Source organism: Phoca vitulina, unplaced genomic scaffold, assembly GCF_004348235.1.
Source record: "Phoca vitulina isolate PV1807 unplaced genomic scaffold, GSC_HSeal_1.0 scaffold76, whole genome shotgun sequence".
NCBI classification, from domain to species: domain Eukaryota; kingdom Metazoa; phylum Chordata; class Mammalia; order Carnivora; family Phocidae; genus Phoca; species Phoca vitulina.
The window spans coordinates 6,167,215-6,193,959 of record NW_022589779.1 but is presented as its reverse complement, the minus strand read 5'-3'; the positions used below and the strand labels follow the sequence as shown (position 1 = coordinate 6,193,959).

General features: G+C 41.9%; 1 long non-coding RNA gene across 2 annotated transcripts; it reads left to right on the top strand.

Moving 5' to 3' along the window:
* Window positions 1-1,446: 1,446 nt before the first annotated feature.
* LOC116625296 lies at window positions 1,447-11,510 on the top strand. Of its 2 annotated transcripts, none has more exons than XR_004298052.1 (4): window positions 1,447-1,560; window positions 4,837-5,018; window positions 5,492-5,610; window positions 11,119-11,510. It is a non-coding gene; the product is annotated as an uncharacterized LOC116625296 (long non-coding RNA). The 2 variants fall into 2 exon arrangements; XR_004298051.1 differs by having other exon boundaries at window positions 4,834-5,018.
* The last annotated feature ends 15,235 nt before the right edge of the window (window positions 11,511-26,745 follow it).

The following is a 26,745-nucleotide window of genomic DNA, read 5'->3' as shown; positions in this document are numbered from 1 at the left end:
ACAGCTTCACAAGATGCTGCTTTTCTTGTCAGAGTCAACCACGGAGGTTGCAGGAACCCATTTTCGTGGTCCTGAGCTTCCCCTCCTACGACTCCTCCTTGTCACCTTTTGTTCACTTTGCAGCTTTTAGGCCATAGTAGCTTGAATCCCCCCATATTTTCTACATGTAGATTATCGGATGGAGTCAGAGTTGTCTGTGGAATTAATATATATCATAAAATGTAAAAAGCTATGTCAAAATTAAATATGTAGGTAATCGCTGTCTCCCGAGGCCACATTCAAGAGTGGGTGGGTGACACCCCCAAGCTGCTTCCTTTTTCCCCAAGGTGGCTAATGTTTTTTTATGGGTGGTGGTGCAGTAAGTTGAATTGTGTCCCCCCAAAAGTTATGTCCAAACCTAACCCCCAGTACCTGTGAATGTGTCTTTATCTGGAAAAAGGGTCTCTGCAGATGTAATTAATGAAGTTATAAACCTCAAGATTGGATCATTGTGGATTTAGAATGGGCCCCAAATTCAATGGTGTGTCCCTATAAGAGAAATGCAGAAGATGGAAGACAATGTGAAGACAGAGGCAGAAATTGAAACTATGAGTCTACAAGCAAAGGAATGGCAAGGACGCTGTCCACCACCATGGAAATCAATTCTCCTTCAGAACTTCCAGAGCAATCAGTCTTCCAGACACCTTGGCTTTGGATGTGTGGCCTCCTGAACTCCGAGAGAATAAAGTTCTGTTGTTGAAGCCACCCAGATTATAATAACTTGTTATGGCAGCCCTAAGAAACTAATACACTTTGGTATTTCTCATTGCTAGAATTTACTTTCTATACCCAGTCCTACTGCTACAGTTTCATCATAACAGGGGTTAGCATTTTTTTTAACATAAAGGGCAAAATACTAAATATTTTAGGCTTACGTGTCACATAGTCTCTGTCAAAACTACTCCACTCTGCTCTCACTGTGCAAAAGTAGCCACAGACAATATATAAATAAATGGACATGACAGTGTTCCAATAAAACTTTATTCACAAGAGCAGGTGGTGGGCCAGGTTTGGCCTATGGGTCATAGTTTGCTGAGCCCGACGTTAGGATGTTCACCTGTGATGCTGGTGCCCCATTTCTTGGCGTCTTCCTAGAGTCTTCTTTATACCATTTCTCACTGAAGCACTAGGAGGTCTTCATGCAAGAAGGCTTGACATGGCTTGTTTGGGTTTTTCAAATTCTCTGATAGGGATTTGCCTTTAGTTCTCACTCTCAACCGCTGGTTCTTTTAAAATAATCACCTGGCCCAATTTATCTCCTGTTCCTCAGATTTAAAATATTTCCATCATGAAATACATTTTCCTTTTCTCCTTACATCCTACAGCCCCATTTCCATTGTGCGTTTGACATACTAATGATGAAGGCGTTGTGGCTGTCATTTGACAGTGTTGAGTCGTCAGCGGCTGGAGACTGTGCTTCAAAGTGTGTGGGTGGCTTCAAACACTTGGGGGCAAGCAGCTCGACAGCTCTGCACTGCTGAGTGGAGGAAATAACAAGAAAAGAACAAGAGGCTGTTTATTGTAAGTAACTTTTATTTTAAGATCAAGCCCAATACGAGGGGAGTTGGGAGGGGAGGAGAAGGAGACAGAGAGACTTCCAAAACAATAAATGATTATTTGGAGGCGGGGAATATAAGCTGAGGGGAAAGGAGGCAAAACAAACATAATGGGATTTTATACCAGAAAATCAAAATCAGTCTGTATAGAACAGTGGAGCTTTAAAGTACAAGTGTCCAGGTGAGAGAGGAAGGTTTACTTGGATTCAGAAAGAAATATTTGGGGTTGAAAAGGAAAAGGAAGTCAGAAACCTTCCTCAAAAATCTGAGACAAATAGTCAGGCTCTGATCCAGACAGTTCGTCCTCTCTTCTTTTGTCCAGATTAGCCCTTAGTTAGTTTTCTACGGTTGCTGTAATGAATTACCACAAACTTGCTTATTTAAAACAACAGAAACTTATGCTCTCCCAGTTCTGGGGGCAGAATTCTGAAACAAATATCACAGGCATCACCAGGGCTGTGCTCCCTCTGCAGGCTCTAGGGGAGAAGATGTTCCTTGCCTCTGTGAGCTCTGGTCACTGGGGTCTTCCTTGACTTGTGGTCCCATCACTGCAGCCTCGGCCTCCGTGGTCACATGGCCTCCCCCTTTTCTCTCTGTCAAATCTCCCTCTGCCTCCCCCCATAAGGGGACAGGTGATGGCCTTTATGACCCACCCAGATAACCCAGGATAACTCCCCATCTCAAAACCTTTCATTTAATCACATTTGCAAAGATCCTTTTTTTGGCCATAGAAGGTAACGTTCATAGGTTCCAGGGACTAGGATGTGGATATCTTTTCGGGCGGCATTTTCAGCCAGCTACAACCCCCAACCTTTATACCCACAACAGTGAAAAGCAGTGTAGCTCACAGGTTCCATTTCCTCCAAGAGCAGTTTAGCAAGAATTTTGAACAGGATAAGGGAATGGGAGCAGAAGGTTGGCTCAGTTTGTCAAATATTTCTTTCAACCACGATACATTTCAGCCCCTCTTCATCGACTGACTCCCCACATATCCACATGGCTGCCTTCTCTTTAATTAGGCTCTGCAGTAGGGAGTGATTATGGAAAGGACTTAAAAAATATAAAGGGTGGGTGACAATTTAAATAAGCAGAAACCCAGGAAAATTTTCTACAATGAACATTTTTCTAAGAAAAAAAAAATATTTCTAAATATGGACACAGGAGAACATGGACTCTAGGGATGGGGCCCATTGTACTGATACATACCCACCCACTTCCTCTTAATTTCAACATGCCTATAAAATCATACAAAACCAGGAAGCATTTTAAACTGCTTTCCACCTGAATATCCTGCCACATGCATCTCAAACTTATTACGTGTAAAACAGGACACAATACCTCCCACCACCAGCATGTTCTTCCTTATTCATTGTTACAGCCTGAAAGCAGCTGTATTAATTTGAGATCCATGAGCTTCAGAATTGGAAACCCCATGAACTGTATGCAGACATTTTTGTATATGTGCATTGGTGCCTTTTCCAGGGGAGAAATCAATAGCCTTCATCAGATTCTCCACAGAATCTTTGACTTCAAAAGGGAAAGAAAAGTCAGTCCTGGCAGGGCACTCAGTCAGATCTACAGAAACATTGCTGCATAACCTCATGAATTTGCAATAGAGAATGCCCACTGCTTTGTTTTTGCATGCATTTGCCAAATTTGCATGCATTGTCATCATAAATTTGCATGATAGCTGGCTGGGAGTCACAGTAAAACAAATTTTGCACCATTCCCTTCCCCCTAGGTAGGGCTACAAGTCCAAGATCAAGATCTTCTCTCTGAAGAAATGGATTTTGCTCTTAAGAACAAGGAAGCAAGGGACTATGATGAATACTTTTTCTGTGTCTAAGAATTATTTTGACATGCCAACACATACCAAATAGACTTTCACATTCTTGGAATGCTTGCCTCCACTTCCTCCAACTTCACCTAATTCATCCTCAGGTCTCAGCTTAAATATTTCTTTCCCTAGTCAACACCCCTGGGAAAAGATCAAAGACTCAAGTTTTGAAATACGGGTCTTGTTGCTTACTGAATATCTATATGAAGGGAAGGAAATTGACCACGAGCTAGAAACTGGAGACTGTCCCTCTGGTCTTAACTCTTGAAGCAACCCAAGATTTCCCTCCAACCCCATCCTTTTCTGGAATCACTTTGGTATCCACAGGAAAGGTAGGGCTGGTGCTCAGCAGCAAACAGACTTCAATAGGCCATTGTATCAGAAAAGAGAGTCATATGGACATTTTGAAAACAAGAAGAGTCACAATACTCCTTTAGAAAACTAATAAGACCAAAAAGACTATGTCATTGAAAATAGTCATGATGAAGTTTCAAGGGAATAAAACATTAAGACTTATTTTCACTAAATTTTTAATATTTAGAAAATTTTAAGGTCTACTGATTCTAGAGGGACCAGTTTCCCCTTCATAATCTGTTCTTATATCAGCCCATATATTTTGTTTGTGGCATTAGCACGATTACATCTGTATAATTTTATGTTTAATGACTTTCTTTTGCACTTGTCCATAGCTCTGCAAGAGCAGAAGCTGTCCATCTTGTTAGTGCTTAACAGTGCCGATTTCGGTCGATACCAAAAAATATTTGATACACAAATAGATGGATTAATGAATTAATATAGTATTGTGATTGTTTCTCTTCCCCAGAGAGAACTGTCCTTTGACCAGAGCAGTTACTTGTCCATTGGATAGGATTCTCGAAGTGGGGTGGTTCTGCATGCCTCTCCTTAGAGCGGGGTTTCTCACCCTCAGCACCGTTGCCGCTCTCGGCAGGATGGTTCTTTGTTGGGGGGGGGGCTCTCCTGTGCTGTATGCTGTTTAACAGCAACCCTGGCCTCTACCTGCTAGATGCCACAAGCACCACCTTCCTTAAGTTGTGACAACCAAAAGTATCTCCAGACTTTGCCAAATTGAAAAACAATGCTCCAAGAAAGAAGAGAATCACAGGAGGTGTTTCTGAATCTGGGACAAGAGTCGGGGGGTAGGATGAAGAAGAGGAAAACGAAGCTGTGGTTGAAGGCCGGAAAAGCTATGCATCTGAGGCTCTCCCTGCAGAGGCTTTTTTTTTTTTTCATTTACTATAATAAATCTGTATGCCAAAAAATCCTTGGTTTTTATACTTTGATGTTATTATTTCTTAATTGCTTGCTGAAAACATCTCTTGAACAATTCCAACTTTATTTCTGTTGAACTAAGAAGAGGAAAATTTTGTGTGTGTGATTCAGCAGGACAGTTCCCTGAGGCTGAGACAGATGGGAACTGAGAAAAGATTACAGAATTGGGGCAGCTGGGATGCAGCTCCCGACACACCTGGGCGTGCTCGGTGATGGCTTCAGACAGCCTCCTTCAGACAAGCAGCAAACCACACGGAAAGGTGCCTGGAACGACCAGGAGTCAAGTTCTTTAGAGGGTAGGTGCTAGAAATTTGCTTAGTCATCTGAGTGTCCTGTTTTCTCAGTTCTGGATCTTTCTAAATAAAGCATGAGAGAAAGGGGGAGTTTAGAAGGGATAATGGTTTCTGATGAAATGGGAAGAAATACTTTTGCTTTAAAAATTAATGCAGCTATTCCTGTATCCTGGGGCACTGCAGAATTCATTGCTCATTGTTAAGGAATGTACAAAGAATGAAGTTGCAAACGGACACGAACTAAAACTGAAATGTACAAAGACCGCATACTTTGTATTTTCTGTAATAGACCTAATCCTCGTGAGTCCCATCCCACTGGGTAGCAGCCAGTCTGGGGGCGGGGTGGGGAGAACACGTGAACTTCTCTAATGAATGGTGCGCTTGCTTTAAAATATTGTGTTGACAAAACATTCTATTGATTGAAAGTTAAACTTCCCGTGGGAGCTGGATTTCTCCTTTCCCTTCCCTTCCTCAAGGAGGCATCCGGGTGAAGAGGAAGATTGCATCTCGCTGGCACTAGGGAGATGGGGCCAAGGCTGGCCTGGTGCCTGTCCTTCTGCTGTCTCTACAGCAGTCCACCTGGTCCTGTCCTCAGGTAGGTGCCAGCTGGTGCCCACTAAGGCGGGCTGGGTCTGCTCTCCTTCAGAGTATCCTGCAAGTGGTAGCTGCTAAAGTCCATGACTGAGGAACTCATCTCGGTCTGTTCTGAGTTTGGTTAGGGTCACCCTGGGGACTCGGCCCTAGCTCCCCCCGACTTACTGGTTGCTGTGCATCCACTGGAAGTCCAGCTACTAATCCCAGATGTTCCCCATCCCACCTTGAGTTTCCAGCAACAGAGCTTCTTGGCCTTATCCTACATGGTGATAACTTGTGGCCAGTTTCTCAGCCTGAATCTCGTCTATTTTCAGCAGCCCCAAAGGGTATTTGAGAACTTCTAGATTCCTCACATGCCATTCAGACCCTAAGGAGTCAGGAGCTCTACCTCAGATGTCTCTTTGCACATCTCCCTCTCTTTTTTGATATCAACCTGTGCATGGCACTGCTAAGCAATAACAAGACAGCTTGTGCAGAGCTTACAGACAAGTGCAAAAGAAAGTCACGAAACATAAAACTTAATTGTAATGGTGATAATGCCATAAACAAGGAAAAAACAAAAGCCCCTATGCTGTCTGCCCTCCTCTTACTGATTTGATTACCTCCCTCCTTCCGGACATCAACCTTGGAGAAGATAGGAATGACACAAGGCTCTCCCAGCCTTACTACCTGTTCTACCTCCTGTGTCTCCCTTCTTCTTCCCATAATCCCTCAGGGCAAGTAGTGGGCTGTCCACACCTTCACTTCCCAATCCCCCTATACCTTTGTAGCAGGGACTAGTCTTACTCTGAGTTCTCTTTCTCTCTGGAATAATGCTTCCATTTTAGCCCAGCAGACTCTGTTCTTGATATGTTAATGATGGCTCAAGAAATTTAGAAAATCATCTCATCTCTTGAAAAACAGTCTTTTAAGACAATTATTTAGTCTCCCAACTGCTCTGGAAGTCCAAAGCTGGGTACCGATTTCCCCTCCTGTTTGCATTCCTACTGCTACAGCCCTAATCCTCCCCAAAGCCAGCAGTCAGCTCTGGCAGAACAGAGAACTGGCCACGCATAAAAATTATAAAAGATAAAAGTGTAAGTCATTAATAAGAAAAAGCACAAGATAAATCCTTGTTATTTCCATTTCACACATTGATGGGGTGTTTTAGGTGTGGGAGACAAGGCCCAGGGCCAGTCCTATGGAGTGGAGAGGCTGAGATAAGGCTCAGCATGATAAAGTCAAAGTGCTTCTCACGGGGCTACGGAGGTTTTTCTAATGCAAAATGACGTCTAGGCTTATCTGGATAGATATAAAAAGTAGAACTTGTGTAAGAGAGGAAATGGGAAAAGGAAACCTAGAGAGTTAGGGCAATCCTCAAAAACTTGGCAGGAAAGCAGGCCTGAGGGAGAAGGATGGCTACCAGTAGGACACTCCCTGTGGGGCTGCAGACAGTAGAAATAGGGGTGTCTGAGGTCTGATTTCCTCTCCATCTGCTCCCATTGTCACGCTTGTCATAGCACTCCCTTGGAGAATTTAAGTGCAGCTATGGTCCTATTGAGGGAAGAAATAACCAGAAAGAAATGGAGATTTGGTAATAAAATGACCAGAAGTAACTGAGAAGAATCTGGGAGCAGGAATTTGGGGTGAGAGCTGACAGGCTACAACTAGGACAGGTATCTTCCCTAGCTCCTTCCCAAATCTGAGCACTTCCAGCTCTATGTGTTTTCTTTTTTCTTTTCTTTTCTTTCTTTTTTTTTAAAGATTTTATTTATTTGAGAGAGGGAGAGAGAGCACGAGCAGGGGGAGAGGGAGAACCAGGCTTTCACCAAGCCAGGAGCCCACCTCAGGACTTGATCCCAGGACCCTGGGATGATGATCTGACTGAAGGCAGATGCTTAACCAACTGAGCCACCCAGGTGCCCCAGGGATCAAGTTTACTAATGGTAAATGCTAATGTGGTAGATTAAAAATGGCCACCAATTCTTGGTTACTTCCCACATAGAGAAGTGGTATTTATTTCCCACCATCTTGCATTTGGTTTGGCCTTGTCATTGCTTGAACCAAGAGAATGTGGTGATAGCTATGCTGTGCTGATCCTGAACCTAAGTCATTAAAAACCTGGCAGTTTATGATTTTCAAAACTCTGTGCCACTACATAGCTATTGTAGAGAAGGAAAATCCTCCTAGGAACCTTACCCCAGTTGGAAGCACCTTGTCTGACAAAAGTTAGATTAACACAAGAAAAGCAAACAGAATGTAACACACACACACACACACACAATCATTCAGCAATGAGTCACTCAAAGAGGTGATTAGAACTTTGGCTTATATAGTATCTTAGCAGAGGAACAATAAAATTTTAGAGAAATGACGAGACAAAGGAAAGAGACTTTGTTTGTAGGGCAGCAGACTGGGGAAGGTAAATTATATGGGAAAAATGATAGCTCTATCTAGCTCTAGCAAGATTTGCTATATAGATTCCTCTGGTGTAGTCTATGGACTGATAAGGGTCTAGACTTGTCTCTGGTGATTAACTTCTGTCCTTCCTGGTAGAGAGGGGAGGGGGGATACCTTTAGAAATTTATGTCCTGTTTTTAGACAAATGGGAAAAAAGAGAGTTTTTCTTGTATCTACTCTTCTCAATTGCCTTTAGCTCCAAATAATCCTTATGCTGAAGTGGCATATTTTGGGGTGGCATATTCACCTACTCTTCACTAGGTCTAGAAAGATCTCATAGAGAACCCACATGAAAAGATCAGATGGAGACTGACAAGCTCTGGGATGACCTGGAAAAGGAGAGAGACCCAGCCAAGCTCATCCTTCCAGCCATCCTTTCCAAGATGCCAGACATGTGAGTGAGCCATTGGATACTGCAGCCCTGGCCATGACCTGATTGTACCGACATGAGAAACCTCCAGAAAAGACCAACAGAAGAACATCTTAGCTGATACCAGTCAATTCACAGAAGCATGAGATAGTGGTTGCTTTAAGTCACTAAGTTTTGGGGTGATTTGTTATGCAGCAATTGATAAGTGGAACAGTGGGGTAGGGCCAAGGTGGCAGCAGTGAGAGAGACTGTGGTGTATTGTGCATCAGCTCTTACATGCCTCCATCCAGAAGTGACAGGTGAAATTTCCATTCCTATTTTATTAGCTAAAGCAAGTCATACAACCATGCTTAACTTCAGGGAAGTTATGTCCAGGAAAGAAAATTCATGAGTGATATCTACCACCCCACCTCTAGCAGCAAGGGAGGCTGGGGAAGCTGAGCAGGTTTGTAATGATTTGTTTTACCTGATCATGATTCATTACCTAGGTCTGGGCACACTGCAGCCCTGAACACAATCAGGATACTGTTGTCCGGGGTGAAGGCAGGAATACATACAGCATTTGTTCCAAGAGGGGAGTAGGTAAGTAACAGAGAGATTGCAAAGGCTGCCACCGGCTCTTGCACCCTGCCCTGACCCTGGCCCCACTTACTATGCTTGAGCTCTCACCATCCTCACACTTTCAATCCATATATTTGGAATTTGAGTTTGGAACAAACCTGGATGGGGAAGAGAAAGGGAGAGAGAGAAGGGAAAAGGGAAGAAAAGGAGGGATGGAGAAAAAAGGCAGCAGTTATGTACGTGGGTGTGAAATGAAAGACAGGCCTTGAGTGCTCCTGACTCTGACTTCAGAACTTTTTCCACCATTTAGGGGGAGAAAATAATTAATGTTTACACAAAAATGTTAAACAGAAAGACAAAGGGAAAGGGAACATTTCAAAGAAGTGTGAAATGTGTAGCAGTCTGGGTAGTCTGGTTGAAAAAGGAAAAACAAAATTCTTCTCAGGTTGTGCTTTGGAAAAGTCTTAGAGGAATGGAATGGAACATTCTGATCTAAGGCTTATGCCTTGAGTGTTGTTCTCTCTATCCACGCTCTAAAGTAGATAATCTTTGTTTCTTTCTCCCCTTTCTTTTAAGTTCCCAATTCAGCTCACAGGTTCTTCCTTGTTGGTCAAAATTAAATCCAAAATAGCAACTCTTTTTTTATTTCCATATTAAGTGAAAGATAAAATCCTAGGAAAATGTTTAACCATCTTCAAAAGACTTTTCATATATTGTCCTCAAGTGAACTTTATTTCATCCTTATTTTACTTATTAGAGAATCGGGGCTAAGAGAGGTTAATTTATCCAAATTCACCTAACACATATGAAACTAGATCTAGTCACCTTCATAATCCCTTAAGTTAACCACCAAAATACTCAGACTTTCAAAAAGTTATTTGGTGCATTGTTCTTAATTGAACCTGGGATCTAGAAATTGTCTAGATAGCTTGGCCAGCATTTGTTGTCTCATTCAGGACTACTACTTCTAGTTCCTCCTTCTGATGGAACTGACTTTAGTATCTTCCCACATCTATATCATTTTTGCTTTCTCTCTACTTTTATTCTCATCCAAATGTTCCCCCATCGTATTCCCAACTAGCAGTTATGGGTTTCCACATGTGTGGATATCTCAAGTCATGCCCATTCGTGGCCAAGTCTGTTTATGCTGATTCTACTCACTCAGTTTTATGATGCCTATTAGGTATATTTCCTGCCTTATATTGAACCCTCAAGTTCACCTAGTTTTTGCCCCTGCTTTGCTGTCTCTCCCACTCCAGCCCTTTCAAATAAATCACACTACCCACAAAGCCTGCCCTGGGCTTCAGTAAAACTTTGATGGAATTCATCATCACTTTGCCCTGATTTTCAGATCCATGGCTCTTACATTTCTTGGTTCTCTTGGGCCCTGAACCTAGCTCCTGTTTTCTGCCTAGTCCTGTTGGTTAGTGGCATGAAGTTGCTCCTCCAATTTTGTCTATGTCCATACTAATGAATGCCTTATTGAAGCATCTGAAAATAATGAGAACTGCCATTAGTTATGGGTCTACCATGTGTCTACCTCTGAGCTAAACATTTTATGTATTATTGCATTTACTCCTGTAGGGGAGGAAAAATAATTTTCCCTCTACTCTTCTAAGTTCTCTGCTGGGAACTCTGTAACAAATAATAGATTAACAAAAGAGATACAAACAGAAATTTATTAACATGTATACCTCATATATGAATGGGAGACACTCAGTAACTCTCAGAGGTAGTTTAGAGTTCGGGCTTAAATATTATTTTCAGCTAAAGACAAAAGAGAGAAGGGTATGGGGTAAATCAGTTATGGGGAGATGAGCAGGAAAGGTAAACAAGAATAAGTTTTGCTATGCATTCTTAAGTGCCTTCTCCATTGATGGGTTGAGTTCCTTGTGATTTAGTCATTCTTCTCCCCCTGGGGCAGAGAGGCAGCCGCCCTTACAAATGGAGATTTCCTTATAAATGTAAAGTTCCCTTACAAATGGGTAACTTCTAGTCTGTTTTCAGAGCTTCTCCTTTGTCTGCTGTTTCTCAAAATAATTCTTATGCCAAAAAAGTATATTTTGGGGTAGCACATCTTACTACCCTTCACTCCACATGACAAACCAGCCAGGTACTTTTATTCCCTTCATTTTCCAGGAAGAAGAAACAGAAGCTGCATGAGTACTGGGAAACATCCTTCATATTTTTAATTAAAGCTCTTATCTGGACACCTGGCACTGTGCTGGGTTCTCTACATTTACTACCTCGTCTGATCTTCCCAACAGACCTGCAAGCTGTCCAGGCATTCTCAGCTCTACTTTTTTTTGGTGGTGGTGGGGGGTGAACACTGAGGCTCAAGGAGGGTGACTTCTGAAGCAGGCCAATGTTTAAACTCCAGTCTCCTCTCTAGCCACACTGGCCTGCTTGCCAGACCCACTTCAGGAACTCTGTCCTAATTGTTACTTTGCTTCAGTGCTCTTCCCCCATATCCACACTCCTCCCTTCCTCACCTCCTCCACATATTTGTTCAAATGTCACCTCTCAGTGAGGATTTCCCTCCCCCTCGTATTAGAGCCCCACCCTCACTCATGGCTGTCCCTCACCTCTTCTCCACTTTATTTTTCTCCATAGCATTTACCACTCTCTGACACCACACATTTTAGTTACTAGAATGCAAGTTCCAAGACAGAATTTTTGTCAATTTTGGTCACTAGTATGTGTACATTTTTTGAGAAATATTTGTTGAAAGAATGGACGAATAAATATCTAATTACAAAGCCTATACCCTTTTCACCACGATATTCTCAGATCCTTTGTGTCAATCGTATCTTCTTTTTGCCTCTAGGCTACTTAATAATGCTAAGGAATTTTTTTAAAATAAATGCCTACATTCAGTATTGTCAAGGAAAAGAAGAAACAAGTCCAACCTATCCTGGGTCTGGAAACTGGGCTAGCAGCAGTTTTTGGCTTTATCAAAGAACATTTATTGTGTGCCTTCTTGTCTATGATGCTCTGCTAGGTACTATGCAGAAAATATTAAACCAGAATGCTTATCTCTGGCTCCATCTCCCCCTCCAGTTGGCTGGTTACTGGGAGAGCCAGCACGGGTGCCGATAAACAAATGGAGTACCCATAGCACGTACAACCCAGACCAGAATGACAGGTGTTGGGAGCCAATGTTTACAGGTCAGTCAATCAGAGAGCAAATCCATGGGAGTTTCATTATTAGACAGGATGGGGTTTCCAGAAATCATCCAAAGAGAGCTTTTCCATCCAAAATCTGTTTGGATTTGGGGGGCTATTGCTGAGAAGCAGATTATCTGCTACACAGTGAGCTTCCTTTACAAGTTCATGGTTTGGTTCCTGGCTGCAAACATTTGACTGAGGAAGCCACAATAACTGTAATGCTGGAAGAACAACTTGTGGCATCCCCTGCTCTTGGGAAGAACCCATTTTTCATGGTGCCATGCAGATCTTGGGCCCAATGCCAACTCTTTTTTAAAACTAATTTACTAATGATGCGTGATGATGCTATAAGCTGCTGGTGATGGGGACGACTGTCATCATTTAGCATTCTTTAAGCATCCTACGGTGAATTGGGGATTTTTAACTGCATCCACTCTGTTTATTACTCTTCTGTTTTATGCATATACTCCAAGTGTGTATAAACAAGACAATATTATAAAAGTATTAAAAATATAAGCACATTGGGCGCCTGGGTGGCTCAGTTGGTTAAGCGACTGCCTTCGGCTCGGGTCATGATCCTGGAGTCCCTGGATCGAGTCCCGCATCGGGCTCCCTGCCCAGCAGGGAGTCTGCTTCTCCCTCTGACCCTCCCCCCTCTCATGCTCTCTCTCTATCTCATTCTCTCTCTGAAATAAATAAAATCTTAAAAAAAAAAAAAGTTTAAAAATGTTAAAAAAATATATATATATATAAGCACATTAAAGTAACATGAAGCCAGCTTGATTGCCAGCAACAAATCCAGCCGCCACCAACATAGTTCTAGAGCCTTTTGGCCGCACACCAGTGCTATGGGGCCAGTTGTATGAAAAGTAAATTATGCCAATTAGCACTTTACATGCATAATTCCAAAATTAGTTGTACTAGATTTTAAGCTCCTTTAGAGCAACAATAATATTTTCCTCATTTCTCACACAGCCCCTGTTTCAATGCTCCATAAATATATCCTCTCCCTCCAATAGACTAGCATGCATTAGGGCTGAATGTTATGTCAAACAGCATATCCAGTATCTACTATGCATTGGGCACAAAATAACATCAATAAATATTTTTTTTTAGAAGTTAAAAAAAAAAAGAAAAAGGGAGTGCCTGGCTGGCTCAGTTGGTGCAGTGTGAGACTCCTGGTTTCAGGGTTGTGTGTTTGAGTCCCACGTTGGGTATAGAGATTACTTAAAAATAAAATATTAAAAAAACCCTCTTACCTAGGCTTGCAAAATGTAAGTCAAAGGTTCCACCCCATTAAAAAAGAGAGAGAGAGAAAAAATAAAAGAAATTGTTAAAAATGAACATTGACTTGGGGTGCCTGGGTAGCTCAGTCGTTAAGCGTCTGCCTTCGGCTCAGGTCATGATCTCAGGGTCCTGGGATCGAGCCCCGCATCAGGCTCCCTGCTCCGCGGGAAGCCTGCTTCTCCCTCTCCCACTCCCCCTCCTTGTGTTCCCTCTATCGCTGTGTCTCTGTCAAATAAATAAATAAAATCTTTAAAAAAAAAAATGAACATTGACTTGAATGAATACTGACCTATGAAAATTAAATTTGATTCAACATTTGGGTAATTGTGATTTGTCAGTAAAATAAGCCATAAACAAAAGATCCTGGATTCAAATATTTTGTAAAAAGATATTAGGATGGGGAAGTGGTAAGGGGAGGAATGTGGTTAAAAGATACTAACCTCTAGTTATAGGATAAATACTAGGGATGTAATGTACAACATGAAGCCCTAGCTAACACTGATGTATGATATATAGGAAAGTTGTTAAGGTAGTAAATCCTAAAAGTTCCCATCACTAGAAGAAACTTTTTTTTTCTTTTTATGCCTTAAACTTATATAGTGATGTATATCAATTATTTCTCAATAAAACTGGGGATAAGAGGTATTGACAGGTCTAAAGATAAAATTTTGAGTCAGCTTTTGGGGAGAGGGTGGTTTGGAGCATCACTGATACATCCTGGGCTTTATTTCCCTATTCTATCCTGACAAATCTTAGAAAAGAATGAGGTTTTGGTTAGAGGGTTATCTCTACGGTCCCTTTCAGGTCCAAGTTCTGGGACTATGACTTGTATAATCCAAAAGGATATAGGTAGGGGCACCTGGGTGGCTCTGACAGTTAAGCATCTGCCTTTGGCTCAGGTCATGATCTCAGGGTCCTGGGATGGAGCCCCATGTCAGGCTCTCTGCTCACCGGGGAAGTCTGCTTCTCCCTCTGCCTCTGCCCCTCCCCCCTGCTCATGCTCTGTGTCTGTCTCTATCTCTCAAATAAATAAATAAAAATCTTAAAAAAAAAAAAGGCTATAGATTATTTGCAGATGCTGGCCCATTAACTGGAAGGGCCAAATAACTTTTTATAAGTGAATAAATCATAAACAAAGCCAGCTCCAAGACAGCCTCCAACAATCCCCCCTCCTGAGATCTCCACCCTTGTGTAGTTCCCTCCCACATCATGCTAGCATTGGTCTGTTTGACCATCAGCATACAGCAGAACTAGTGGTATGTCACTTCCTAGATTAGGTTATAAAAATAAAAGGTGAGGAATTGAAACCTCCTGCCAATAGCCATGTGAACACATCTGCAAGTGGATTCTCCTCAAAGCTTCATTCAAGCTTTCAGAAGACAGCCGTCTCTGCTGACAGATTGACTGCAACCTCATGAACCAGATCCCCTTGGCTGAGCTGCTCCTGGATTCCTGATCCTCAGAAACTAGGTGAGGTCATGCACTGTTGTTGTTTTAAGTTGCTAAATTTTGGGGTAATTTATTATGCAACAATAAGTCACTAGGACATTTTTTCATCCCAAAGTCTTCCCCTCTCCTGGGGCGTATGAGCAATATCTATTTCACCATTCCTGGAAAAAACGCACTTTGTTTGGCAACATATATTTCATAAGAAAAGACACAAGTTAGTACGAGCATTTTCTTAGCTACCTGGTTTTAAAATCAGTTTCACTCAAGCCAGAACTTTAAAAAGGAAGAAAAACGACCTTATCGCATGTAGTAGGGGTCTCCCTGGGATTTCCATCTCTAGTATTTCAAGATTACATGTTACCTTTGCCAAACTTTCCCTTCTTTCGTGGCTGTCCAATAGGCACATTACTCTCCGCCATACTTTCTTACTTGGTCTTCCTATGAATCCACTGATTACTTTGAAAGAAACACAGTCATAGGGCTTGGTTCTCTTTCAATACTTCTTTAATTCATACATTTGCTCTTCAGTTCATGACAAAGTGACCTTTGAAGATCTTTGAAGACTGTTTTTAGGTCTAAGAATTTTAAAAAGTTAAGTGGGGTGCCTGAGAGTGGCTCAGTCAGTTAAGCATCAGAATCTTGATTTTAGCTCAGGTCATGAGCTCAGGATCATGAGATGGAGCTCCACATCAGGCTCTGTGCTGGGTGTGGAACCCACTTAAGATTCTCTCTCCCCCCTCCCTTGCCCCTCCCTGCCCCCTGCTCTCTCTCTCTCTCAATAATTAAGTAAGTAAGTTAAAACGTGGAATTCAACTGCTTTGGCCATTCAGTGTTTCACCTTGGAGGTAATGTATATGAAGGTCTCCGAAAGTTCCTAGCATATATGTACAATAAAATTATTATTTATATAGAAGTACAGATTGACTCCCTATTATATAGATAAGGAAATGCTTATTGTGCTTAATACCTAGAGACCAAAGTGGGGAAGAGCTATCCGCTAACACAGCCTGGACTCTACAGTGGATGTCAAGTTCAAAATAGCTCTCATAATTGTAATCAAGAACACCCCCATAGCATGGTTTCTATGATTTCTCTATCATCTGTCATATAGAGCTGTTAACAAAGCTGGTCTCTCAAATGCTTCCTGATAGGTCATCATATAATGATCTAGCACACAAAATGACTCAAAAACTTCTGCGGACAGGAATGATTATTAACACATCACTGTGCCTTTGGACAAACACACTTCTTAGATTTAAGCTAGCAAATTACTGCCTCACACCTCTAGGAAACCATGTGTACGTTTTACCTGATCTGCAAAGGTATAGGCTGTTATAATACCCTCAAAGTGAATTTGTACAATTATTTGTGGGTCAGAACTAAGGGCAATTAAAGCTTTGGGAAAATAATGCTTCCTTCCTTCCTTCCTTTGATGAATTTACTTTGAAGAACCAAAATTTATTTTCTTTTTCCCCCATCTTTATTGTGGTATAAGGACAAATAAAACTGTACATATTTAAGGTACATAATTTGATGTTTTGACATAATATACATTGTGAAATAATTGTCACAATCAAGCTAATTAACATGAAAAAATGATGTTTCCAAATTAAAAAAATTTGAGTTGCAAATGATTCCCTCATGATTTTACAAAGGAAATGAAGACAAACTGTAAAAAAATTAAATGACAGAATCTTAGAGCAAGAGAAAACAGTTCCTGGGTGTTGTCTAGACAGGCATTCAGAGAGCAGTGATAGTGTTACTTATTTTTATTTTTTTGCCACCTATTGAGAGAAAGAATATCAACTTTCATGTCATAAATAAATCCCTGAAGGTGGTTACATTCCCCCTCCTTTCTCCAGAGAAAAAGGAAATTGAAAATTCCGCATAAAATATACATTATTATACTTGGGCAGGCCTCTAAGAGCAAAAGTTTTCTTATAACCTCATTACAATGAAACGATTAACACCTCTTGCATATTAATCAGTTATGATCTTGAAGTTATATGGTCACTTATACCCCAAACACATGTAACTAATTTGACCCAATACCAGTTACCTTTTTCTACATAGCAACCACCCATAAACTTATCAGCCTAACGCAGCGACCACTTATTAAGCTCACAATTCTCTGGGTTAGCAATTAGACTTGGGCTCAGCTGAGCCATTCTTCTGGTCTTGGCTGGGCTAACCCATGAGAGAATGGTTAGCCGCTGGTTGGCTAAGGGGCTCTGGTTCTGAGGGAGGGCTTGTCGAGGATGCCCTCAGCTGGGACAGGTCATCTCTGTTCCACACAGGCCTGTGAAATTGAGGCAATTTCCTGGCCTCTCCTGTCCTCTCTGCTGGCTCACTCTCATCAACATACAAATATGCTGTTATTTCTCTAACTCACACCCAGAAATCCACTTTCGTCTCCAGCTAACACCCTATCTCTCTGCTCATTCTTATAGCAAAACTCTTGAAAAGGTGTCCATACTCACTGTCTCCAATTCTGTTCTTCCCATTTTTGCTTAAAACCTACTCCAAAAGGTTTCAGCCCACACCTTTCTGCCCAAAAAGCTCTTGTCAAAGTCACCAATAACCTTTACATTGCTCAATCCAACGATCCATTCCCACTCCTCACTGTACGTGACCTGTCAGCATTTGACACATGTCATCACCCATCTCCTCAAAACACTTCCTTCCCTTGGCTTCTAGGCAGCACACCCACCTGGCTGTCCTCCTCCCTCACTAACTTCTCCTTCCAGGTCTCCTTGGCTGGCTCCTTCTCATCTTCCTGATCTCTCAATGTCAGAGTTCCTCCAGGCTCAGTCCTTGGACTTTTCTCTTCTCTTCCCTGATTTTATTCACTTCCTGGTGATCTCATCCAGTCTCCCAGTTTTAAGTATCATCAGTATGTTGATAACTCCAAATTTATATCCCCATCCTCTATCCCAAGTCCAGACATAAATATCCAGCTGCTTACAAGGTATCTCCACTTGGATGTTAGATTTTCCTATTTCTGCTGCAACAAACTGAGTGTTAAAACAACATGAATTTAATGGGGCACCTGGGTGGCTCAATCAGTTGGGTGTCTGCCTTTGGCTCAGGTCGTGATCTCGGAGTCCTGGGATCGAGCCCCACATCAGGCTCCCTGCTCAGCAGGGACTCTGCTTCTTCCTCTCCCTCTGCCCCTCCCCCCAGTCATGCACTCTGTCTCTCTCTCTCAAATAAATAAATAAAATCTAAAAAAAAAAAACAACTATGACTTTATTATCTTACTGTTGTGGAGGTCAGAAGTCCAAAATGGGTCTCACTGGGTAAAGTCAAAGTGTTAGCAGGGCTGCATTCCTTCTCAAGGCTCTAGGGGAGAATCCATTTTCTTAGACTTTCCAGCTTTTAGAGACTGCTGGCCTTTCTTTGCTTGTGGCCCCCTTCCATGTTCAAAGCCAGCAATGGCCAGTCAAGTCTTTCTCACATTGCATCACTCTGACACTGACTTCTTAGTCTCCCTCTCCCACATTTAAAGACTTATGATTATATTACAACCACCTGGATAGTGCAGGATACCCTCCCTATAGTAAGGTCAGCTAATTAGTAAACTTAATTCTATCCACTACTTTAATTCCCCTTTGCCATGTAACCAAACTTATTCACAGGTTCCAGGGATTAGGAACTGGATGGCCCCTCTTGGGGGTCATTACCCTGCCTTCCACAGATGTCTTATAGTCATGTCAAACTTAGCATATCCAGGCTGACCTCCTGATCTTACCAAGCCTGCTCCTCTCTAGGTCTTCCTCAACTTCAGTCCATGCCAACCTCATCTTTCCAGTTGATTAGAGCAGAAAATTTAGAGTCCACTTTTTCCTCTTTTCTCTTTCTAACTCATATCCAATCTGTGAGCAAATCCTGTGGACTCCACCTTCAGAATATACTTGGCGTCTGATGATTCTCACCACCTCCTGTGCAACTACGTGGGTTCATTCCCCTCCATTACTCTCCCGGGTTGTTGTTAATGGTCTCTAGATCTCCCAGAGTATCCTAATAGCCTCCCAACCCATCTCTGTGGGTTTCTACCCTAGCCTACCGGCACCTGTCTCCTGCCTGCCCCCACATTGTCTATTCTCAATATAACATCCAGATGGTATTTTTTAAAAGATTTTTATTTATTTGACAGAGAGAGAGAGCACAAGAGAGGGAGCACAAGCAGGGGGAGCAGCAGGCAGAGGGAGAACTGGCTCCCCGCTGAGCAAGGAGCCCGATGTGGGACTCGATCCCAGGACTCTGGGATCATGACCTGAGCCGAAGGCAGACACTTAACCAACGGAGCCACCCACCTGCCCCATCCAGATGATATGTTTACAACAGAAGTCAGAAGACAGTCAACCCTTCTCAGCTCCGTAAAAACTAATGTGTACAAGTCCCACAGGATCTGGCCATTCCTCCTACTTCTCCAACTTCTGTTCCTCCCTGACATACTTTCTTCATTCCACCCACCGGGGCCTCCCTGCTTTGTCTCTAACAGTCCAGGCACCTCCTCAGGGCTTTTGTACTTGGCACTTCACTATTTGTGACACACTCTTCTCCCAGAGGTTTACTATATGGGTCTCTCTTCATCTCCCTCAATCTTTGCTCGAAGTCACATTCTCAGTGAGGCTTTCCTTATTCATCATCCTTTATTTTTAATTTTTCCCCTTTTTCTTTTATTGAAGTTTAGTTGACACACAATGTTACATTAGTTTCAGGAGTACAAGGCAGTGATGTGACAAATGTACTTGTTATGCTCTGCTCACTACAGGTGTGGCTACTGTTTGTCACCATGCTACACTATCATAATACCATTGCCGTATTCCCTCTGCATACCTTTTATCACCATGACTTATTCATTCCAGAACTGGAAGCCTATACTTACCACTCCCCTTCACCCACTTTGTTTATTCCCCCCAGCCCCTTCCCCTTTGGCAACCATCAGTTTGTCCTCTGTATTTATGAGTCTGTTTCTGCTTTTTGTTTATTCATTTGTTTTTGCAGATTCCACATATAAGGGAAATCCCTATGATTTTCGTTTTCCTCTGTCTGACTTATTTTACTTAGCATAATACCCTGTAGGCCTCTCCACATTGTTGCAAGTGGCAAGAGCTCATCCTTTTTTATGGCCAAATAATACTCCTTTGTATATACATACCACATCTTCTTTACCCATTCATCTATGTTTTTTTTGCAGTAGAGATTCATTTTATTATGTTAGTCACCATACATTACATCATTAGTTTTTGATGTAGTGCTCCATGATTCATTGTTTGCATATAACACCCAGTGCTCCATGCAGTACATACCCTCCTTAATACCCATCACCAGGCTAACCCATCCCCCCACCCCCTCCCCTACCCATTCATCTATTAATGGACACTTGGGCGGCTTCCATATCTGGGCTATTGTAAATAATGCTGCTATAAACATACGAGTGCATATATCTTCTCAAATTAGTGTTTTTGTTTTCTTGGGGTAAATACTCAGTAGTGGAATTACTGGATCATATGTTATATCTATTTCTATTTGAAGAACCTCCATACTGTTTTCCACAGTGGCTGCACCAATATACATCTCAACAACAGTGCAGTGCACAAGGATTCCTTTTTCTCCACATCCTTGCCAACACTTGTTATCTCATGTTGTTTGGAGTCTAGCCATTCTGACAGGTGTAAGGTGATAGCTCATTGTAATTTCAATTTGCATTTCCCTAACGATGAGTGATGTTGAACTTCTCCCATCAGCCTTTAATTGCATGCACATGCACAGAAACACACACATAGAAACCTTTCCTTCCTCAATGCTTTACTTTTTCCAGTAACATTTATCACATTCCAACTTACCATATAATTTACATTTTTAGTTTTTTTTGTCTCTTACCACTAGTAAATTCCATGAAGGCAGGGATGCCTTGAGGTATTCCTAATTCTTAGGCTAGTATCAGGTACATAGTAGACAATTGGTTAATATTAGACAAGTAATGATTCTATATCAGTTTTTTCTTTTTTTTTAAGATTTTATTTATTTATTTGACAGAGAGAGACACAGCGAGAGAGGGAACACAAGCAGGGGGAGTGGGAGAGGGAGAAACAGGCTTCCCGCTGAGCAGAGAGCCCGATGTGGGGCTCGATCCCAGGACCCTGGGATCATGACCTGAGCCGAAGGCAGACGCTTAACGACTGAGCCACCCAGGCGCCCCAATTCTATATCAGTTTTTTCATCAGTAAAATGGGAATAATAAGAATAGTATAGAATAATAACAATAGAATAAGAATACACTATAAAGTTGTTGGGAGAATTTAATAAGTTAATATATGTAAAGTGTTATCACAGAGCCTGGCACAGAGAAAGCATTAAAAAGGTATTTGCGCTTATAATCACTCTACCATTTATATTGATTCTTCTCTTGTTACTCAATGAGCACCAAGCAACACCTCTCAAGAGGAACGATAGTAATATGCTGAGAATACACTGTGTCCTAGCAATGAAGATATATGTAAATACTTGCTATTTTATATAATTTAACAAGTCCTCAGCAAGTAAGGATCTTGCACTAATTGCTATTGGACTCTCTAGGCGTGTATGTTGAGGACAGAATGTTCATTGTTCTTATTTTTCTTTTGGATGCACACATGTCAACACGGACAAAGGAACCTGAACTTTATAAAGTCTCTCACCTGTTCAGAACTAACCACAAAGGGCAGATAGATGAGCTAAATCCTCACGACTGCTGTACTTCCACATTCCTTTGTCATTTTTTGGATTTAGGTGATGACCTTCACATCCAGAATTGGCACTAGTCTTTCCCAGTTTGAATATTGGCACAAACCACAGACCATATTAATCTTATTTCAAAATGTCAAAATTCCAATATTCAGAGCATTTGAAGCTGCGCAAATATCCTTCTAGAATACATTAAAAAATCAAAGTATTATCATTGATTTTATTCCTTGCAGCATATACCAAACCAAATCCCAGAGATTCCAGCAAACTTATTTCCATTTACATACCAGTGACGCCAAAGGGTTATTATCTGGAAACAGAAACTCAGTGGAGAGCCAAACCTCAAACTTACACATCTATGAAAATTAAAGTCTGTCCTGACAAAGTAGGTCAAATATCACTGATGTGTGGCTATTGGATGGTGAGTCTTACTCACTCCCTAGTAAATATGAAGCACCAAAAAAATCAATTTTATAATAAATAGGATAATAGCTGGCTGCTTGTCTCTGATTAAATATCACCTCTGCTATTTAATTCAATTACTTCAGACAGAATTCTATGACATTTGATTCTGAATAAAACACTTTAACACCAAGTTTGAAAACAGCAGTGTGTGGTTGTACCTATCATTCATTGTACTGGGATATCTAGCTAAGGGGGCAAGGGAGGCTGAAAGATTTTTTGTTTTTTTATTTTTAATTCCAAAGCTTGATTGTGAATATTAGGGATAAAACCTGGAAGACTCAGAGCATAGAGTACATGTCATAAACCATAGAGCTGGAAAGAATAGGTGATAATATTATAGAGGAGGACAGAGGATGGTAGTGAGTTATATACTACCAATGCCTAGATAATTCATAAGACCCTTCCAGAAATTTAGATCAGGCCTGGAGAGAAGGGGAGAAAGGGAAAAGAAGGTGGAAGAGAAAACCCTTGAATGTGGCAATTTAATCGAAAGAAAATGAATTTTAAAAAAATGACAGTTATAATGATTTGGCAAAATTACATTTTCTGCAATCTACTCAACAGAAATTGGGGACTTGAGATCCAAACTCCTTTTTAAAGCAGTTTTTTAAAAAATATTTTATTTATTTATTTGAGAGAGAGAGAGAGAGCACCACCGCTGAGGGAGAGGAAGAAGCAGATTCCCCGCTGAGTAGGGAGCCCTATACGCGGGGCTCAGTCCCAGGACCCTGGGATCAAGACCTGAGCCGAAGGCAGATGCTTAACTGACTGAGCCACCCAGGCAACCCTTAAGCAGTGTTTTAAAAACTGAATATGTGTACACGTGAGTAACAAGGGCTGGGACTATAAAATTCATACCCAGCATACTAGCCTTTATTGAGCTTCCAAAGTACTATAGGCACTAGGCTAAGAGCCTTATACACATTATCACATTTAGTCAATCCAGGGGAAAAAGTGGTCTGAGAGGCTGGCTAGGTATTTTCTATTTGCTGCTCCAGAGCCTTATCTACTTTGCTCTGTGCCAAAAGAGGCTCACTGATATGAACCACAACCACCAGCCACCTTATCCTCCTGCTTCTTCTGGGGATCGGCTAATGGTAGGACTGGTGGGGAGGGAGATTTGGGTACTTACTCGCCTGGCTCTCTTTATGTCATATTGCCTTGGCTTGTCTTCATCCCTCCATTGAAGGTGATGGTTCCTATCAGGTAGCCCTCTCCATTGCTACTGTTATGGACTGAATGTTTGTGTCCCCCTTCCCCAAATTCATATGTTAAAGCCCTAACCCCCAAAGTGATGATATTTGGAAGCAGGGCCTTTGGGAGGTGATTAGGTTTAGAGGAGATCGTGAAGGCAACCCCCCAAGACGAGATTAGCTTTCTTCTAGGAAGAAGAAGAGAGACCAGAGCTTGCTCTTTCTCTGCCATGTGAGGACACGTGGGAAGGCTGCGGTCTGCAAGCCAGGGAACCAACTCTCACCAGGAACCGAGTCTGCCAGCATCTTGAGCTGGGGCTTCCCAGCCTCCAGAACTGCCAGAAACAAGTGTCAGCTGTTCAAGCTGCCCAGGCTATTGTATTTTGTTAGAGCAGCCCTGCACCCTAAGACAGCTACCCTCTCAGAGTTCCAGGACGGCTGCCCTCCACTGCCCCTTCAGCCACAGGGATGGGGCTCCCTGACACCACCCGTCTCAAAGCCCTGCACTATTCCTTTCTGATTTCCCGAAAGCCGGCCCACGAGTTAGTCAATAGGCACCTTCTGCTGAGGCGGTCAGAGTGCCCTCTCTTTCCTGCCAGGACACTCACTAATATACATGTAGTTCCTAAGCGGAGACGAGCTGACCATTTCTCAACAGGAATTTCCCCATCTGTGGGGCTACGTGGCTCTTCATGCCTCTTCCAACTCTGAGAGTCTCTCTGCTTACAGTTAAACTAATGAGGACATTTGCTGTGTTTTTATCCAATTATACATGACACAGCAACATTTTCCTGGAAAAAGTTTACGTTCTGTTCAGCAAGCTTATTTTGTCTATCCTCCCAGAAGCTGTTGTGTTGTGACCCCCCACTGCACTCGATTTAAAAGAAAAAGGAATGGAGAAAAAGCCACTGAAGGTCCAGTGTCAGTGCCGGAGGGCCCTCCGTCGACTGGGCGTCCCTGGAGAGTCTGCGGCTCCTGTGCCGGGGACGACGGGTTCTCTAGAGATGGATGCAGAACCCGAGAATGCGGCTCACCGCATGAAGAGGGCCTCCTGTCCACCAGCTCAGCCACTCGCAGGGCTCAAAGCTTTGCTTGGGAGGTACATCGTGATGCTTCGGAAAGCAGCAACATTTATTTGTCAGTGCTTCCAGGGTGTTCCGCTCCCCTGGAGAGCCCGAATCTGCGAATGCTATGGTAAAACGGAGTGAGAAAAAATAATGAAGGAAACGGTCCAGTGCATCTCAAACCATCTCACCTCTCCATCCCATCTCCTTTTGTCTTATAACAAGGAATAATCGCCAAATTGTTGTTCACGTTGCTGTAATTACTGCTAACAATCCCTCACACTTGTCTAAGGCTTTATAATTCATGGAGCCTCTCGTTTTATTCTCACAAGGATCTCATGTGCCCGCGCTCACACACACACGCGCGCGCGCCTGTGAAAATTAATAGGGCAGGTATTCTCTTTTATTTTTATTGTTGGTGTTTTGTTTTTTTTTTAAGTTCTCACAATATCTTATCTCTTCCCGTTCCAACCGTTCCGTGCTTTTTATGATATATTATAAATATGCCTTTTCTTGGTCTTCATAATAGTAATCTTACTAGTAATACTATGTGTTCTGTATTATTTGTTAGATATTCATTTGTTGACTATCTTCTGTAAACAGTGAGGTGTTATGGGGAATACGAGACCATTTCTGTCCAGTAGAACTTTCTGCAATGATGAAAATATTCTAAACGTGTTGTTGAAAACTGACCTCTGTGCTATGGAGCCAAAATATAATGTGAGGACAGAATGTGGGATAAAGAACAATAGCTTGATTGCGTTGCCGGCCACGGAGGCTGCAGCGCGCTAAGGGCTTCAAAAACTGCAAGCCCGCCTGAAGGAAGGGGCTGGAAGGTTTATACGGAAATACAGGATCTAGCCAGTTTTGACAGGAATTGTGGACATGCTTCCAGCTTTGTTCATCATGTCTTCAGGGTGGTACTGGGTTCCTAAAACAAAAGGCTAAGAAGGGAGGAGGGGAGGCTTGCAGAAGAAAGGAAAAAGGTTACTTTAAAATCGAGCTTGGCTGAAGCATTAGTGCATCCATTTTGATTTTTGTTCAACTTTATGCTTTGAAGCATTTTCAAAGGTACTGTGTCCATTATGTTAGCAACTAACTGCATGTGGCCATTGAGCATTTGAAATCTGGCTAATACAACTGAGGAGTTGAACGTTTAGTTTTTGTTTTGTTTTTGTTTTTGAGAGATTGTGCAAACCTATTGTATTTACAAAAATGGCACAAAAGTGAATTCAACAGTTGATGCTCATGCACACTTCATTCACATCTTCAACAAAAGATATTCTAACACTATAGAACTGAATAAGAGTACTAGAACTGAATAAGAATACTAGCTTCAATGGCAGCTGTTAAGCATTAGAGTCACATAAGTTACACCAGAATGGGCAAATATTGCCCAAGTAAAATTCTATTGTTAAAGCTGAAACAGGTCTAAGGCCATTCAAGTTCAAGCACAGAGATACAAATCTTTCAGAGCCCCATCTAGTTTTCTTGGAAGAATGTGACCTTCCTTCCAACTTGTGGTCTTAAACTTCTGTTTTACAAAATCCAAAAGGAAAATACAAAAGAGATCAATACAATAGAGGTTATATTACATAAGAGTACCATACATAGCTATACTTAAGATGAATTAAAGAAAGCCAAAATATTATAATTGTAAAACTTGCTTGATACTTGTTGAATCAGTCCTGTACTAGGAGTTAGGTAATATATACAATTATTTTCAAGTAGATTATGTTAACTTATTTTAACGTAATGTTAATTTTTTAAAAAGATTATTTATTTATTTATTTGAGAGAGAGAGAAAGAGAGAGTATGAGCAGGGAGGACAGGCAGAGGGAGAAGCAGACTCCCTGCTGAGCAGGGATCCTGATGCAGGGCTCTATCCCAGGACCCCAGGATCATGACCTGAGCCTAAGGCAGATGTTTAACTGACTGAGACACCCAGGCACCCCAATGTTAACCTTTAAAAATCAAAATGTTTGACTTTAATAGCTGTTATCTTTGGCAGTGCAGCTCTAGAACCAGAGCAGCTACTCCTATTTTGCAGGAATTTAGAATCCAGAGGGATGTTGTTGTAGAAGTGGGTGACCGGCAGGAGGCATGACTTGAGAACAATTACAAACTATTGTATAAAATTCAAAATTATACCAAATACATCTAAACACTGAGATCATCTTATGAAGCTATCAGTGTGGGATGAGGTTAGTTGAAGGAAAGCATTCAGGGAAAATGGGATTTCAGGAACTACTATGATGGAGGAAGGAAGAGCAGAGGCAAGTAAAAGAAAAAGGACCATTTGGAGGAGTGAAAGGAATGGACCCCTGAAGAACAGGAAATGGGAGAGAGGTAAGTGATTCACACCCAGCTGCTGAGAGACTTTGAGGCAAATCTGAAGTGAATGTGGA